The sequence below is a fragment of the Poecilia reticulata genome, chromosome 4 (genome assembly GCF_904066995.2).
Source record: "Poecilia reticulata chromosome 4, P_reticulata-male-v2, whole genome shotgun sequence".
Classification (NCBI taxonomy): domain Eukaryota; kingdom Metazoa; phylum Chordata; class Actinopteri; order Cyprinodontiformes; family Poeciliidae; genus Poecilia; species Poecilia reticulata.
This window is the reverse complement of record NC_088833.1, coordinates 21,404,641-21,422,772: the sequence shown is the minus strand read 5'-3', so window position 1 is coordinate 21,422,772 and position 18,132 is coordinate 21,404,641. Positions and strand designations below refer to the sequence as shown.

The 18,132-nt window shown below is 40.3% G+C and overlaps 1 protein-coding gene across 1 annotated transcript in view; it reads right to left on the bottom strand.

The window, feature by feature from the left end:
- Nucleotides 1-18,132, bottom strand: part of lingo3a (leucine rich repeat and Ig domain containing 3a) — a 41,456-nt gene that overhangs the window by 21,828 nt on the left and 1,496 nt on the right. The window lies entirely within an intron of this gene.

Below are 18,132 nucleotides of genomic sequence, written 5' to 3'. Positions count from 1 at the left end.
GTGTTATTCTGGGTTGCTTGACAAAAATAGAAAAAAAGTGACTCTTTAAAGTAAAATGTACTTTATGGAAACGGGAAAAGAATTACACACCAAAACCATATTCCTTATCCTTCACCAGGTATATAAAGGACAGACTGTGTGGCGTCACCTTGAACACTCAGTGAAATGCCCTAATGCAGAGGCACGCACAGCTTGTCTACTGACACCACCTACTGTATACCGGGGAGGCGACTGAGGCTGTCAAGGACCTTGGCCGGTCATGCAAAACCTGGCCACCTAAAGCTGGGACTTGACACTGACCCCAGAGCCAGGGAGGAAACCATAGACTGGAAGAAACATGGCGAAACAAATCCCACACAGTAAACCACCTCTACTGTTACATGAAAAGGTTTACAAAGTCATACGAGCATTAGTGTTAAAACTCTTCCAAAATTAAAATACCTTTATATGTTGAATCACCTCATTTCATAAAACAATAGTGTAAAACTGTTGGACTGGTATGGTGGGCTTTGTTGTAAAATGCTCACCCCTCTGTTTGATTAGCTGCTAATATCCCATTTCCTATCTTAAAAACATGTTTTTGAGTCCAAATGGGAGTAAATAAAATTTTTATGGATCCCTTAAGCTCTTTGAATTGTGTGTGTATACTGGGATCAGGGGTGTGAAACTCAAAGTGTTCAACTGCATCAACACCAGGTTTGTTAGTTTTGCGTCGATGTTGATTTTAAATCAGAGGATCCACTGACTATCTGAGAATTACATTTAAACAGACTACGAGTGCCCCCACCGGTGAGATTATAATTATACAAATTAATCAGAAACTAGAGCAAGTCATTAGTTTCTGTTTCATGCGACACACATGCTGAGGTAAGTGAAGTGTCATAGTCAAACTGTCTATGCTACGGTCTCAAAAGTGTAGAATGACATTGCTGGAGTGTTATTTCCTGTTATTATCAAGGCAAAATCCAGTGCTTCTTCACAATGAAAACATTTTACTACAACACGTTGAATACCCAATTACATAAAACACACAATTTCTACATGGAGGATTTTGTCTATTTATGGCCAGTGAGGATCTCTAATGACATGTAGGGGAAAGAATAGGTCTAGGACTTTGTCAGATGTCATAAAAACTCAAAATTTGATAATATCACAGTATTACTTATTTTACTTTTAGTCATTGGTTGATGATATTTAGGAAGTAGAGCTAGATCAGAAGATTTTACATCTTTCACCATCCAAATAGGGATTTAGAAACAGCAACAAGTGTCAAACAACATACTTTTCAACATGAGTTCTCTTCTTTGGTAGCTACTATTAATTGGCATATCTGGGACATTAACTGGTGAGCCAGACATTTAATTTTAATGCGAATCAGACTGATATCAGTTACATCATATGACATCAGGCATGAAATGCAAATGGTTAATCAAGTCTGCAAAGAAGCGAATTTAAATCTTTAAAACAGGAACAACCTCTTCTGAATAAGTGCAATATTCCTTTTTTATAATTTGCACTGTTTCTTTTTGTAATTTCTAATTGACGTCTTTCGCTTAAACCTGGCAGTGACAACAAAGTGTTGTCTGTGTTTACTAGATTGTACATTTTGTGTTTATGCTGCTCTAAATTAATATAAACTAAACTAGCAAAGCTACAGATATTTAATATTTAAACCATTACTCCAAATTACACCACTTAGTTAACACAGAAAATGTAAAACCTCAAACATAAACAACAGGTTGGGTTATTGTATCGCTATTTTGAAGCCAAGGCAATTGTTTCTGCTTGTGGTTTGAGCTGAGCGAAATAAGAAAACACCGTTTCCCGACTTGGAGACAACAGTCATTGTGACTTCTTGTATGCTTCTTAAAGTTAAGGGCTAAACTAGATGTAAGAAAACTAAGCTAACAAAATTCAATGAAAATATTTAGGTCACATTTTCAGGTTCAAAATTTGTATGAGGAAGGCAGCATGGTGATGCAACACACACACACACACACGCCAACACGCCCACACGTTTGCATGGCTATCTTCGTGGGGACTTTCCATTGACTTCCATTCATTTCTACAGCCTAAACCTTTCCCTTCTCCTAACCCTAACCAAATCTAAATTCACACCGTAGTCACTCTCAATTTTCTGCTTCTACGAGTGACTCTGAAGTAAACTGCATCGTTTCCACTAAGAGAGAAGAAATCAGTGATGATGTGTTGTTCTTTTACGCCGTGTCACTTCCTGTTCAAAGTCCCACTAGTTCCCAGGAGGAGAGACTCATCACCACCAATAAAATCAGCAAATAGCATTTAAAATGAGTCCTGTTTTTGAAAGACTAATATATAAGCTTCAAGAATCATTTAGGGGAATTATTGGAATAATCAAATGGTAAAACCAGCAGGAACAGAAAAAAGTGTATCTTCCTATCTAGAACAACCAATTAAACTTGGGTAAAGTTAGAAAGTTTGAGAAGTTATAATGAGTTCTTCCATTTGTATATTCTATTTTCTGTCACTTTGTGCCAAACAAAAAGTTAATTCTCCATTATTTCTCCCCAGAATTTGTATCTTACAAATGATTCTCAGAAGAAAAACTCACATATGGGAATAAGTTGCTCTCAGCTTCTTTTTTTATATTTCAACAGTAAATGCAAAATATATCAGTTGCCAAGATTCTTATGGTTTAGCCTTATGGTTTTATTTGACAAAATAAAACGAAAATGTATGACATAACTTATTTAATGGAGATCATTTTAAAGTGTGATTGTGGAGAGGAGGCTGTCTGGTTTGGAAACATTTATGTAAATCAAAGTTTTAGAGTATTCAGGTCACTACCTTCACTGGAGTGGTTCACACCTGAATAGTTACAAGCCTGTGACTACTTCCTGTGGTGGATCAGTCGTGTAAAATTGGTGGGATGACCTCAAACCCCCATTTGGTGCTGGGACAGTTCATTTGATCTCATTCACATGACCATCATCAAATGAAAGGAGGACCAGGAGGAGGTTAGTTAAGTCTGAGGCTGTAGATCTGGACTAGAAAAAGAGTGAATTGGTCCAACCAGGTTGGACCATCCTGTCTTATTTAATGGCAGGATGGAGGATGATGTGGATAAATGTCCTCGTCTGCCATAAAGTTGAAGTCCGTCACGTTGGTCAGTTTGTGTTCAGATCCAAAGAGGAGATTTGGATCATGACTGAAAGAACAAGATCCCGGGTAGAAGCGGCTGAAATGAGGGTGGCGAGCCTCGCTGATGCTCATCTGCATGGAAAGAAGTCAGCTAAGGTGGCTTTCAGGTGGTTTATGACCAGGATGCTTTATGAGCATTAAAGATTATTCACAGGAATAATCTTTAATTCCACACATGAGGCAAAGGCTTCATGTTCCAACATTATTTCTCAGACAGGGAGGTGTGACAAAAACTAAAGCAAGGTTGCAAAAAAAAACATAATCTCTTATAATCTCTGATAAAAAAAAAAGAAAAATAGGGCACGTCTGACATCAGAGCCTTGTGTGTCAAGTTGAAAATAGCAATATCCACAAGTGTCCCTGGGTAGTAATTATCCCTGTCTGACACAAATCCAGTCGGGATAGTGGCTGGGCTAGGATTACTGCATAATGACATGGTGATGAAATGTACTGGGCAATCCAGCGATGTCAACGTTCCAGTCTGTTGTCCGTATTTCAACTCAGCCTGTTTGACTGGCCTACTTCAGTGTCCCACCCTCTAATCCTGCATGTGCCTCTGGGAACATGCCTTTGGGAAATGCTCCACTGCCCGGTCCACTTTCAGTCTCTTCTCCGCTTGGCTTTAATCTCTCTGCAGTCAAGACAGCGCAGCGAACGCAATGACAGTGGCTCTTTGAAAAAAGACAAGAAAAAACCCCCCGAAAAAAATCCAAACCAGCCGAATGCAATAACGACACTAAAGTTAAATCAGCTTAAAATATCCTTATTTGTTAATAACTCACCAAAGTCTAATTTAGCCAAATGCATGCTGAGCCTAACAATGTGAGAGCAGCGTAGTTTGGGAGTCGGCTGTAATTATCCGACAGTGTTAATTACAGGAAGATTTCGGAGGCAATTATAGGATCTCATGCAACAGTGCTGGCAGTGGAGCGGCCGCTCCAACGGCACAGAGTCCCAGGAAGAGTCTCGCAGCAACTAACTGTTGATTAATCTTCAAACACCACGTTCGCAATAATGTTTTCACAAAATCTGTGGAGAAAATCTTTCATTTGGCAATTCCCAAACTTACTCATTCTGCCTTTCATTCCCCATTTGTGCTGTTTGCATAGTAACGGGATGTTTTGTCTGGGAAGCAAGATACAGCTTATGGCTTTGAGCCGAAGCAGAGAAAAGTAGAAGAATCCGTATCTGTGCCACGTCTTCCGAGGGATTCGTTAATGCAACAACAACGAGCCTCGTGCTGGAAGAAGGCAAGGAACCCAAGCGTTTGAAGACAGGAAGAGGGCGCGGGAAAGAGAGGGAAAGATGAAAGTGCTGACCATGTTAATGAAATACAGAGGAGTCAACAAAATGAAGAAAAATAAGACGGGGACAAGAACAAGAGTGCATTTATTCAGCACAAGAATGGAAAATTAAATTACAAATAGCAGTTAAAGATAGATGAAGACAAAGCAAAAGATGTGAAATGAATTTGGGAAGCCGGCAAGCAATTATTCAACTGAGCCAGTGAAGGAGGCAGAGCTTTAGAGAAGGATTTGTCAAAAGTTAGGCGCTGGAGAGGAACATGGACTGTAACCATGAGAGTTATCTGGGATGGGCTGAGATGGTTGACAGCAACACTTTTATCTCTGAGGCGTAAAGAGGGTTTCTATCATCGAGAGCGCTGCTGCAGCTGCAACAACCCTGACTAATATGAGAGCCTAAAAGAGCACACACATGTTAACAGCAAAACAGCAAACGCGCTTGAACAAAATCTGAGAAATGTAAAAACTTTGCAGTCCGCTTCAGCGGGAAAATTAGAGTGCCTTGGAAAAAGTATTCCTGCCCCTAGAAACTGAAGATGTAAGTATTTTATTGTGAATTTCTGACATACCAAAGTATAAGGAAGATGATTACATCAAATAAATATATAAATTTTTGCCATTGTGACAGCTCCAAGTCACCCAGCGCGTGCCACAACCAGTTTTGCAAACCTATAAACTGAAATGGAGAGCACCTGGGAACAACAATGTTTAACTCTTTCCACAATTTTTTATTTGGGTTTAGGGCTGGACTTTGACAGTAGCACAAACATTTGTCTTGATAATAACTATTCTACACTTCAATTTTGCCTTTGTCTCTGTTTGCCTTGGTTGTTGTGATGGAAGGTAAATCTCTGCACCACTCCCACGTGCTTTGCGGGATCTAACAATTTTACTTTTAGGAATGCTCTTTAATTAGCTCCATTCAAATCTATTTTAAGAAGCAACGTTCCTGGAGGTGCAGCGTGGCTTTGACACCACCATGTTTTATCCTGGGGTGGATGAAACAAAACAGCTTCTTCACCACTCTCTTCTTGGCTTTCTTCTATAAAAGTCTAGATGTGTGAATAAGTTCCACTTCTCAATAATTTATGTCAAACTTTGTGGTTGCACTGAGCCAAAATGTGAAAAATAAAGCTCAAAGTGTTTTACAGAGGACTGCGAAGGTGGCAAATGACTCAAGCGGTCAACAGCGGTTAATATAGTTCTGCGATAAAGAACGAGGGAAGGTAGAAGAAGGAGGAGTGGGAGCAGAGTGAGCATGAGAGGAGGAGGAGAGAGACTCAGCTGGTCTCCCTGAGGGCCTCTTAAGGGAGGAGACTGAAAAGGGGGACGAACAGCCACCAAAAAGAAGGGGGGTGGTCCGTGTTTCCCTTGCTGTTGATGGAGTCATCTCGAATCCTCAGGGTGAGAAAATAGGAAGGAAAAAATAAAAACAAAAAACAAAAACAGGCCTCAGCCTAGAGGAAGAAAGGAAGAAAGGTCCAAAGAGCGCAGAAGATGAGCAATCAGTGCTCCTGTAAAGGGGATCACCAAGCCACGGCATCCCAAAAATACTCCCTGAGTCGAATTACAACACTGCGTTATTTATTTTTTTCTTCCTCTCTCGTTAAGAGGCCTTTTTTTAAGTCTCTGGTTTCAGCAACCAAGTAACTGGGCCATGTCTGTGTATTAAACATAAATATGTCCTGACATCACATAGAAGCTCAGCATTGGATTCAGTGGGATGAAACGGCATGCGGGATAGAGAAAGACTGCGCCACACCAAAAGTAAAACAAAAAAGAAAAGAAAAGAAAGAACCCTCACCCATGCATGCAGAACCACAGAAACTGACACACAAATTATTTACAGGCTCTTTTTCCACAGTGTTTACTCTGACATTTGCACGTCGCCCCTTGTTGCCCGCAGAGCCGAGAAATCTCCTTAAAGTGGTTCTGATGAGGCGTTTCACGGCCAGAGCAAAAACCCAAATGCAAACGAAAGGATGACGAGCACATTGTTTGAAAGAGAGCTGCTATGCGTGTTTATTTAAAAGTCTAAGGGACGGAGAGAAAGGGAAGCAGGCGGGGTTGTCTTAAGAGATGAGGTGAGCTGACAGTGCGCTGTCATACAGGCGGATTGATCCAAGAGTGTCTGATCAATGTTTTTTTTTCTCTCCTTTTTTTTTTTTTTTTTTTTTTTTTTTTTACTAAGACAACAGAAAAGAAATAATAAAAGATGAAAAAAAAATCATCCCGCAGTAGTGACAAGTAGCTTCATGGAATGCCGTCTCCCTGCAGACTCTTCTGGCTCTCATTATATATTCATAACCTTCCTCCTGATGTCCAGAAGCGGCTCGTCCTCTTCACCTCAAAGTGCGGCAAGCAGCACAGGCAAGAAGGCGCACCTGTCAAACTAAGAATACGTAGCAGGAGGAGGATTAAATGATTGTGTACATATGTGCGTATGCAGAGTGACATGGGGGCGATATTTATAGCCTCGCACATCTATAAAGGCGATCTATTCTGACAAACGTAACCCCGTCCTTCTCGGAAGTAGCGAGCAATCCTCCTCCGCGGGTAAAAATGGAGCCGGCGCGGCACACCGAGTGCTGCAGCCTCTACAGAGCGCTGGTCCAAACAGCAGAGGGAGGGAAGTCACTACAGCTGTGAGTCAGTTCAAAGCGGAGAGCACTTCTGATCAAACAGTTCTGACAGGCAAACCGAATCCGTATGCTCCCAAAGAGCAAGCCGGCAGGACGTGACGGGGGGCGGGGGGGAAGGAAGGAGAGGGAGGAAGAAGTCTGTTATGAGCAATCTCATCACTCCCATCTGTCACGGTTACCCGTGGACACATACAGCTGCAGACTAAACAGATCAAATCAGGCAGAAACGGAAGCAGGGAGAGTTGTTCCTGCGAGCTTTGACGCATTCTCAATTGACAAGAGGGGGGGTGGAGGGGGTGGAGAAATAGTATTTCTAGAGCTGCTGTACTTCAGAGCATCCAAAAGAAAATTAATTCTTCATCAGCTTTGCATACCACTTAGACATTCTGCACCGATTTAGAGCAGGAGTACTGTGACACTTATTGAGATGGATACTGATGACTGAGAGATCAGCAACTTCTCATACTGCTTAAGTCAAATGTTAATAGATACAAAGATGTAGAAATGCTCATCAGAAGGCACCCATGAATGTGACAAACGCTGCAATTCAAAGCACTAAACCTCTGGGAGCTTTCAAGTAAGTGTTGAAATTTCTGTCACTTTTGACCAGCATTGCCTCCCTTACTCCCAGGGGTGTCAGCCCTCTCATTATCCCAAGCCACTGCAAACAGAAAACTTTATATGAGAGAGCCACACGTTGATTGTGCAAGTCTCACTCTGTTACACATAACTGCTCTTTGTTTATCTCGTGAAGGAGAAGGAGCATAAAACTACATCAGTCACTCAAACTCTAGGAATCTGTCCAGATTTAATTTCCTCACTTGTCATTTGGCCCAAAAAAGTCTCGACCATTTAATGGTAGACTTGAGGTGAATAAAAGGGCCAGTAAAGCTGCAGTAGATAACTTTTATGAAATTTTTTTTTTTACACGTATTCATTAAAACTTTGCTGCTTAGTGACACAATAATTACAGATGATTAAAAACAGAGTTTTCAATTTAAGACAAAAATTGGCATTCTCAGTTTTCTCCAATGTATTCCAAAATCGGATCAAACTTTTCTTCAGTTCAACCACCTACTTCAGAAATAAAACCCAAACGAGAACAAAAAGACAAGATGGACGAGTTAACTAAAAGGAAAGAGCAGCTCAAGTTCATCTGCCTGTTCCACTGATCTTCACTCTGAGAAAGTGATGAGATCGACTGATTGCCTGATTCATGTTCAGTGACTGACAAACAGATAAAAGTGTACTTCAGTTTATTGTGTTAACCGGGACAACCTGCGTCTACCGGCTGAAAGGAGCACTGAGGGTTGTGAACTGATGCGGGAACTCAAAGACAAACGGGGCTTTAATCTTAAATCTGGAGAGAAGCAGAGGACATTTGCTACTTAATTTAAAAAAATAACTAAACTTGAAGAAGGACAGAAAGTCAAAGACAATGTTGGGGAAAGCTTAAGTTACAAAAAGGGGAACAAGAAAGACCCGACAGAGAGCTATACAGAGGGTAGACAATTACCGACATAAAGCAGCTAACAAGATTAGCAAGTCAGGATCAGTGATGCAAACTAGGGAACAGACCAAGGGACAGGAGCAACATCATTTCAACACTAACAAACATACAACAAAATCATGGAGAAACAGAGCGAGAAAACATCCAAAAGTAGTGCCAAGAAACAACAGAGGCGGGAAACAGGAGAGGGAGCTAAAAGAGGCACAGACTGAAGAGCAGGACTTGGTCTAAATGCCTCATCAGCTCAGGAGTAAACGGGCTGTTCATAGTTCAGAAGAGTCCAAGAGCCATTAGATGTTGTCAGCGACAGAAACCGTTTGAAGAGTGATTAATTAATCGTGTACTTAATACCCTCTGATGATGTTAATTGTGCTTGACCCCCAACAGAAAGATCATCAGGTGGATCAAGACAGCAAAGAAAATAATATTATTAAACTAGATAAAAACAGGATATAAGATTTCTTGGTTTCGGAGAATGGAAAGTTGTGAGCTTGTGCTTTGCTGATCAGATCCTTAGAAGCAGCCTTACAGCATGAAACCCCATGTAACACACTGTCACATGTGTTAATCTTATCTTGCTCATAGTTGCATAATTGAAGAGAGCTGATTACAAAGCTATCTGATGTGCAGGGGCACGCTGGATGAAAGGAGCGTGTAACCCGAGTCAGCGCGCGGGGACGCAGCTGGCTCGACACGGTGAAGTAAGTCACGACTTTGTGGCTCAGCTCCTGCGAAATGTGCTTCATGGCAGATGAAGGGGCTGATACGCCTGTGAGAATGAACAGATATTGTCTCTGGAATCTGTCATTCGGTCTTCACAAAGCAAAGAAAGTGTGAATAAGCCATTTTCCACATTCGCTCCACTGAGGGACTCACAATGATCAATAGCAAAACGTCAGTGTAGTAACGATGCTGGATCAATGGGGGATAAAGGGGAAAAAAAAGATGCATTTACATATATTTGCTAAAAGCTTGCAGGTACTTCTGACAAAGGTTTTGTTATTATTATTATTATTTGGAGAAATCAAACAAGGCTTGTGCAATGATCTGGAAAATATTCATGTATGAAGTTGAAAACAGCTTCAAATGTCTTCAAGCTTATTTTCCTTCAGTTAAACTTGCTAGCTTAAGGAAATAATTAAGTTGTTTACTTAGTAGTAACAATGTTAAATAAAGACTTTTTAATCTTCTGATATTAAAATGACCATATGTGCATCCCCTTAATGCACAAATGTAAAATTAAAATAATAACGAAAACGGGATTCTAAAAAATCATGAATTTTCAATACAGGATTTCAGCATAGAGGGGCTCCCAGAATAATTGTTATTGTAGGCTTAGTTTGAGATTAACTTGTTTGCATCATTAAACAATATACTGGACACGGAACAAAGTACAGATCTGAATTTCGAAGCATTTTCATTCAGTCTTGCTGCCTGTTTCCTGAGAAATATGGGAATAAGAGCAGATAAGGACAATAATCCTCTACAGAACTTTAATAGGTACAAATCTCTTCATATTCCTTCCTGAAATGATCCTTTTCACTGGTTTCTTTTCATTGACATTCTTCTGTAGTCGATTATGTGGCACGCCTGCATATATCACATACACACATCACACACTCAACAAAGCGCATAAACGAAGCAGAGGACTTAATTTGTGATGTGCAGGAATGAAATAGGTGCTGCATTCGCTACGAGGATGTGTACCGGGGATCACATTTCACATGGAGCTGCAGCGGAGCTAATTGGTTTGAGCGGACCCAGCTGGCATGATTGGCAATCATTCTTAGCAATTGGGGCAAAGTGATGCAACCTGCGTTCAGCTGGTCATGGGAGGATAAATAGTTTGTACTTTCCAATGAAATCTTTGCATGAAATGCTTTCATGTGTTTTTCATTGCCAAGTTAAAAGCAAAAAGCAACATTAGTGTGATTGGTTTCGAAGTTTGGCGCATTACGCTTGAAGTGTTCAAAGAAATCTGCGAGGTCCGGGTAATTTTTAATCTGGAGAAGCCACATAAGGCTTACAGTGATGTGGAATATCATGTGTAGTGTTAAAAACAACCATATTAATTTAACTGAACTATATTGTTTTTATTTATTTCATTGATATCCACCATAGAAAATCACTGCATTGTTCTTTAAGCAGCAGCCTCAAATGCTACGGTCCTAAACCCCACCTTGGCAGGAGCCCCAAGCTGCCTTTTCTTCATGAATCTGAAGGCGGTTGATTTGTATTGACGGATATTGTTTTATAGCTGTCCATTTTCCATACTTTAAGCTGCCAGCAGCAGAAAGTATACATAAAAATAAATGAGGCGGAGAGCTTGACAAGAGTATAAACTCCCAGATACCCAGCTCTTTATCTCGTGGTCCAACTCAATCTCTGAGGCACACGGCACTCTCAGTTTCAAGCATCAACACAGGCGTAAATTTACAACCTCTTAGCGACCTTAACACTCACAAAGCTGTGCTGTCTAGCGCCACTTCGTCTGTAATTCAAGCTGGTGCAAAGCTAAAGGTTTTACAGGTTATTTTGCCCATCGTATTCCTGGGAAGCTGAGAGCCAACAAACTGCAAACGCTGATCTCTGAACTCCTCTTGAGTGCGCCTGCACCTACACTCAGCTTGCTCTGCTTCCCTATTTTTTTTTAAACTTATGTAACACTACAACTATCTCATCACATGTCCTTTCATCCAGAGACCTGAAAAACATGAAATATGCAACATCCAAAGAGCAACAAAAAAAAAAAAAATAGTTTTCTCACTCCAGCACTTCCTCTGCCTGAGCTCTGCTGCTCTTTAGCCAATCCAGCAGTCACACAGGGACCCGTCATGGCAAAATGAGCTTGTTTTGCTCACTGACATATTAAAAGGCTGACAGACACTTTTAGAGCGTGCAAAGATTAAACACAAAAACGTAAGAGGTAAGTGAAATGGTGAGCTTTGCAGACTATTTCTACAGAGTGATTCTGGTGGAATATAAATAGGTTGAGCACTAAAGAAAAGGAGCGGTACAGCCTGAAAATAGACAAGATGATTTATTTTACAATTTCCATCTTGGGAATCAGGATTCTTTGCAATCTTTAAAGTGGACTCCAGATTATTTGGAAGCTCTTTCAAACTTGTTTTTTTTTTTCCAAACATATTCTATTGATTTCTGTCTTGTCCAGTCATTGTCACTGAGCATAATAGCTTTCTGTTCAATGTGTAACTAAAAGAGAAGAGAACAAAACAAAAAAGTGCATCAGAACAGCATCTGATGAAAATCTGCTAGTCTGTAGAAAGAAAAATAAGGACCAAAGAAGTTAGACACGTATTCAGACGATGTTTACCACGTTTCCTGCTGACAGCTCTTCAGCACCTTGCTGCTGCAAAAAAGCTACTTACTCAGAAAACTGTGTTATTTTGGGGCATTTTTGCATTTATTGTTCTTTTAATGTGTGAAAAAGTTGTTTCTTTGTGACAGGTTTTTGTTCATAAGCTACACCAAGGATTGTAAAAGTTAAAAGTTTCCTATCCGTCAATTTCTACGGTTTAAACTGAGATGCCAGGAAGTGAGTCTGAGTGACTGAAGTTTTTTCATCGCTGTAATGAACACAGAGAAACCCAGAGCTGACCCTCCCCAACGTGTTGCCGCACACTGCCAGTCAGCTGGCTGAAACTTGGCTTCTACATGTTTTGCTTGCTTACAAGAAAAATAAATGTGTCGGTTTGGGAATATTTCTGGTCGCAAAAAAAAACCACAGGTAGTAGTTATGGTTTGGAAACTAATCGTATTAAAAGTTGGTTCTTTGACAAGTTGACAATTTAATCTAGTTCTTGTCCATTAGTTCAGTTCAGGATACTTTTACGCACAGCTTATTAAAGTTATTAGAAAAGCCAAATGGAAATTGGTCAAGTACTGCAAACAAGCAACAAAATGAAAAGAAAGAAAAGCGCTAAAATATCACATTAGACGGCCTGGAGAAATATAGATTCAGATTATTTTAAATGAATACAAAAAGTTTGACTTCATGAAAGCGAAACAGAAATAAATGATTTAAGACTTTGGTGTAGTGCAGAAAGCTCATATAAATTTAGGTCACAAGCATCTGCGGAGGGTTTCATTGCTTGCATCTGTCCCATGCTGCTCTGCGTTTTTGCTTTGATCAAATTCTGTTTCAGCTGTTACAATAAAAACTAAGTTTCTCGTATCTCAATTAATGTCACATGAATAACTAGCACTGCAATGTGCTGAGAAATTGCAGAATGCAGCACTTTATTGCTACCCTGCCTGATTTAATTTATGTGTGGCTTCAGCTTATTTTTCACCGGAGAGACGGCTTAACAGAAACTCGAAAGGAAATTCTTACATTTGGCCTCAATTAGGCCCAAACGCACACGGGTCCAATCCGACAAAATGTCATTTAGAGATGTGCTTTTAGCATTACTCACTAAGGTCACTAATTAAAAGCCAATCTAAAGGTGGAGATGGCCACACGGGGACAATGAAGTTTCCACTCCCGAGGAAGGAAAGTGAAGCAACTCTGGTATCTGTAACGAGAATGCTGATTGTTATTGACTACATGAGAACATGTACACAGGTATGCTATAAAGACTATGGTGCAGAAAATTTTTAAATCAAATTTGACAAAAATGAGTAAAATGAAAGTTTAAAAAAAATACTGTCTTGGCAGTGTCACTGTCTGTGGGGATACATGTTCTCAGTGCTGAAAGGAAAGCTGGTCAAAGGATGTTAAATGCTGCTAAAAGGGCTTGCATCGGGTGGATAGTCGTCTTCCAGCAGGACAATGATCGCAAATACATAACAAAATCTACAAAAACAATTTCAAACCAAAACATAACTGTGTGCTAAAATGGTCCATACAAAGTTCAGACCTTATTCCAACCGAGAACCTGTGACAAATCTTCAGAACAAAATACACAGATATTATTCACCCAACCTGACTGAAGATATCTAAGAAGAAGAAAAGCTTAAGTTTTTTTAATGTGCAAAGCTGATAGAAGTATATCAAGCAAAACTTCAAAATGCACCTGCAACAAAATATGGTATTAGGTTATTTATTGACTCAGCAGCAACAAATAAAACACAGAGAACACAGTTTTCAAATGATTATTTGTGTGCGTGCGGGGGTGTGTGTGTGTGTGTGCGTGTGTGTGTGTGTGTAGGTGTGCGTGTGTGTGTGTATGCAAAAAATGTGGATGTGTCCCACACTATGATTAGTTAAATTTCATGACTATGTGAAGTGGAGTAGAAAGGTTCTTATACGTTGTAATTGGTCTGATAAAAGTGCTTGGCGATTCCAGGGTTAGCCAACCACATTTATCAGAGCAAATGTCAAATAAAGCAATCATCTCTGGAAAAACCAAAACAAAACAAAACCAAAAAAAAAAAACATGTAAGGTCCAGATGCTCTCTAAGCTCTGCATTTAGGTTGCAGTCCCATCTATAATAGCATTACACCAGTCAGAGTGGGAGGACAGCCAGCACACACACACACACACGCACACACACACACACACACACACACACACACACACACACACACACACACACACACACACACACACACACACACACACACATACACACACACACACACACACAGGGCCACCATTGTTCCAGTTGGACTTCTTAACAGCGACAGATGACATGCCAGCCTGCCTGCAGGTATCCGAGCCCTCCCGCACTACTCCACCACTGTATCCCTTTATTCCTCGTCCTCTTCGCTATTCTTCCCTGGAGAGCGGCGGTGATGCCGTCTCGCTGACAGAGGATGCATCTCCGCTTTACTGCCTTCATAAATACTGCGAAATTGAAAACAATGAGGTTGTCTGGGCATTGGCAGTGTTAAGCTGCGGTAATGTCACTACTGAGCACAGATGACAGCTTTATGCACATCAGAAAGGCTCGAAATGGGAAGGTAAGAGTGGGCGTCATAATGGACAGAACTAACAGGCCCGATTCAACAATGCACTCTGAAGGGACACATAGACCTGTCGGTGCACATTTCATTACTGACGCATAAATCTGTCAAAGAAGGAGGCTAAGTGGCACCTCGGGTACCATTAAAGCTTTTGCATAATTGCTTTCGCTTCGGTCCTTTATTTTATTTTTATTTTTTTTCCTTTTTGATGTCGGATCATAACTGCTCTTGACAAGTAGGTATAGGAATCCATGAGCTGAGGCGAGCACTACGGGAAACACATCCAGAGATATGGAAAAGGCCACACTCAGAAATGCTGAGAATTGGAAAAGACATCGGTTTTGATTTCTAAACAGGATGAAGTTAGAGATTACATATTGTTTTGGGGATAAATATGAGTTATATCTTAATCTAAATACCTTACCTTATTCCATCTGAGGAAGAACAAAAGTTGATTTTTTTTCCTCTACTGTAACTGGCATATTTCAGCAGATATTTATCCACAGCCTAACAGTGGATCACAAGTCCAGAGTCTGCCAAGTCATGCTCAAAGTTTCTGCAGTCAAGCTAAGCCAAAATGTAACTCACTTTCCAATAGTCTGACACACAGTCCTACAGTTTTCCTGGTCATTCACGGGTCAGTTCAGTTCTTCCTCAATATATTGTTTCTTATTATGTAAGCAAAAGAAGCACACTGAAAAGATTTTTTTTATTCAATATTATGATCTTATTGTGTTTTATCTTGTAGATTTAAAACTGCAGAGATCCCGTGGCAGTGATACTTGAGAAGGATTTGTGAATGTGTGAAATGTGCAGAACCAAAGATAAAACCACAGACTTAACAAGTCAGTCAGACAAAGGCATGAAAAAAAAGCTCTTCCCGTGTGGCCCTTTTATCATTTTAGTAAAACAACATCACTTTTGGTGCTTAAATGTCAAAAAGGATTATCAAAGCTAAAGCATTTTTAGTAAGGAACGTAGCTATGATGGTACTCTGACTGCATATCGAGTAAAGCTTTGTGAGTTATGTGGCTTGATTATCAGAACATGAAATATTAAATTTAGGACAATGATATTGTCGGCATGTATGCCGATGTGTCTGATATTTTGAGTGTCGGTCATTTTCTTGATGTGCTTTTTGAACAGAGTCAATTTAGTCACACTTAAATCTTCAATTAAGGCCATGACCGTTAACATTTTGTTTCTTGTAAAATATAATGTGTAAACATATAAAGTTCTGCATGTGCAACATTAGACATAACAAATTATTCCAAAGATAAATTTTGTCTGCTGTGAGTGAAAATTTGGCTCCGAGCTGTTCCACACCATTCGACACCATGTGTCGACCATGTCATTATACATTATAATTTTAGCAGCGTCACACACCAGTAATACAATCTGAACAAAAAATGTCACAAATATCCATCCTTGTGACGCCTCATAGTACATGGATTAAATAAGTAATGCAGAAAGATTTTTCTTTGTCTTATTTTTCCAATTAAGTAAGCTGTTTGACACCATATGTTTTGTCATAAAAGAATCAAAAGAACAACCTTAAAATAAAATAAATTACCACATGCTATTAACTCAAAATTCTAAAATACAAATTTATAACATAATCTAATAGGATTTTTTTAATTAAAATCTTGCTACTCATTTATATTTTTGGGGGTTCCTTATCTTTTTAGACCTTTGTGTTTTTCACAACTAGACATATTTGCAAACTGCCAAAATAATCTTTTATATAAATATGAGAAAATCCACCTGACCGGAAGTGAGCAGCAAAAAGGTGAGGGAGGATCAGAGCAGCACTAGGATATCCAGTAACATAAAAATACATCTGAAATGACTCGTAAAAATGACTAACTTTAGTAGTTTTGAAACCATAACTTTTACTGGTAACCGGGCTGTAGTGAAGTCTCATTACTGCAGCCTAGGCCATGACCTGGGCTGCAGGTCATGGCATGACCTGGCACCCCATGGTGCCAGGTCATGGCACCTGGCACCTGGGGTGTAAAAGCCTTCCTCACCCCAGGTGAGGAAGGCTTTTACAGCCTTCCTCATCCTCCTCTCCATCTTTTCAGAGTCCTATAATAGGAGCATTAACACCTGTAACTGGATGTCCATTCATTTTTGGATTAAATTTTCTGTCCGACTTGTCTGGCACAACTCTTTTCAGCAACAAATCACACAGTCTGGCATCCTTATCGCATAATGTGACAGGAATTGCTATCAAAAACGAGGTTTTCATATCTTGCGATTTTTTTTTTTTTTTTAATTCCCAGCATGCGATAATAACTTTGTCCTTGACAGATTAAAGGCATAAGAACTGGGATATTAAAGGAACAATACAACAAGGCTGACTGGGAAAAATTCTTTAAGCCTCAAAACAATGAATAAGAATGAGGTCACTGCAGTATAAATGACTGATGAAAACCTTGTTTGCTTGCATAAATGTAAAAAAGTCTTAGACAGGAGTATTGCTGGAATGTGAGTGGAGAAGAGATATAGCATTGTGCGTTCTGTTGGAAAGACTGACCTATATAACCAGAGGGATGAGCGAGGGGATTTGAGGAGGAAGTCTGGAAGTCCTAAGTGACTCCTTGGATGTTAAGAAGCAGTATACTGTTATTATGCTGTTTTGGTGTTCTGTATTTTTGCGGTAGGAGCCTTTTAAACTGTCATTTCACATCACCCACAGTTGTCCAATGGGACAAAATGAGCCAGCGAGTGAACAGTTGCCATCTAATCTGCTACTTACAATAAAATCCAACACATACGCCCCTGGAATGAGACCTACATCACATTCATGAAGTCAGAGAGAAGGGCTGAACTTCCTGCAAAACCTGCATACGGAAGAAAAAAAAAGTCTGAACACCTGGGTGATCAAGCAAACATAATCATTCTGTCACGGCGTGCAAGAATGCAGGGGGGGCTTGTTGGGTGAGGCGAGTTGTGACAGTTTTGTCGTTTCTTGAAATATGTGTCAGATCTTCACGTCATTATTTATTGAATGCTGGCCACGTTAATACAGAAAGCATGCAGTGACACTGCAGTGCAGAAATCTTGGAAGAGGTCAGAGCGTCTATCAATAAATCAAAGCAGCTGAAAAGCTGGAATTGTGAGAAAACAATGGGACAGCTGCTGATTTATGGAGTTGAGGGCAGCAGGTTAGAGTTGTTTGATGCCTTTATCTTGTCTCTCTCTCTCTCTCTCTCTCTCTCTCTCTCTCTCTCTCTCTCTCTCTCTCTCTCTCTCTCTCTCTCTCTCTCTCTCTCTCTCTCTCTCTCTCTCTCTCTCTCTCTCTCTCTCTCTCTCTCTCTCTCCCTGTATAACTTCTGAATGAACAGCTGTGGGAGAGATGAACTCCAAAGCCATTAGAGGGAAGGACAACTGCACTCCTTGGAATAATCATCTGATTTGTAGTTGCTGCACTCAGTTGCTGCACACACACCAATAAAAGACGCTGGGAGCCGAGCTGGAGATGGGCTCGGAGAGCACACGGGATTAGATGTGTCATCTGGTCACACCGATACGATCGTGGGCCGCCTTGCCCTTCCTGCCCAC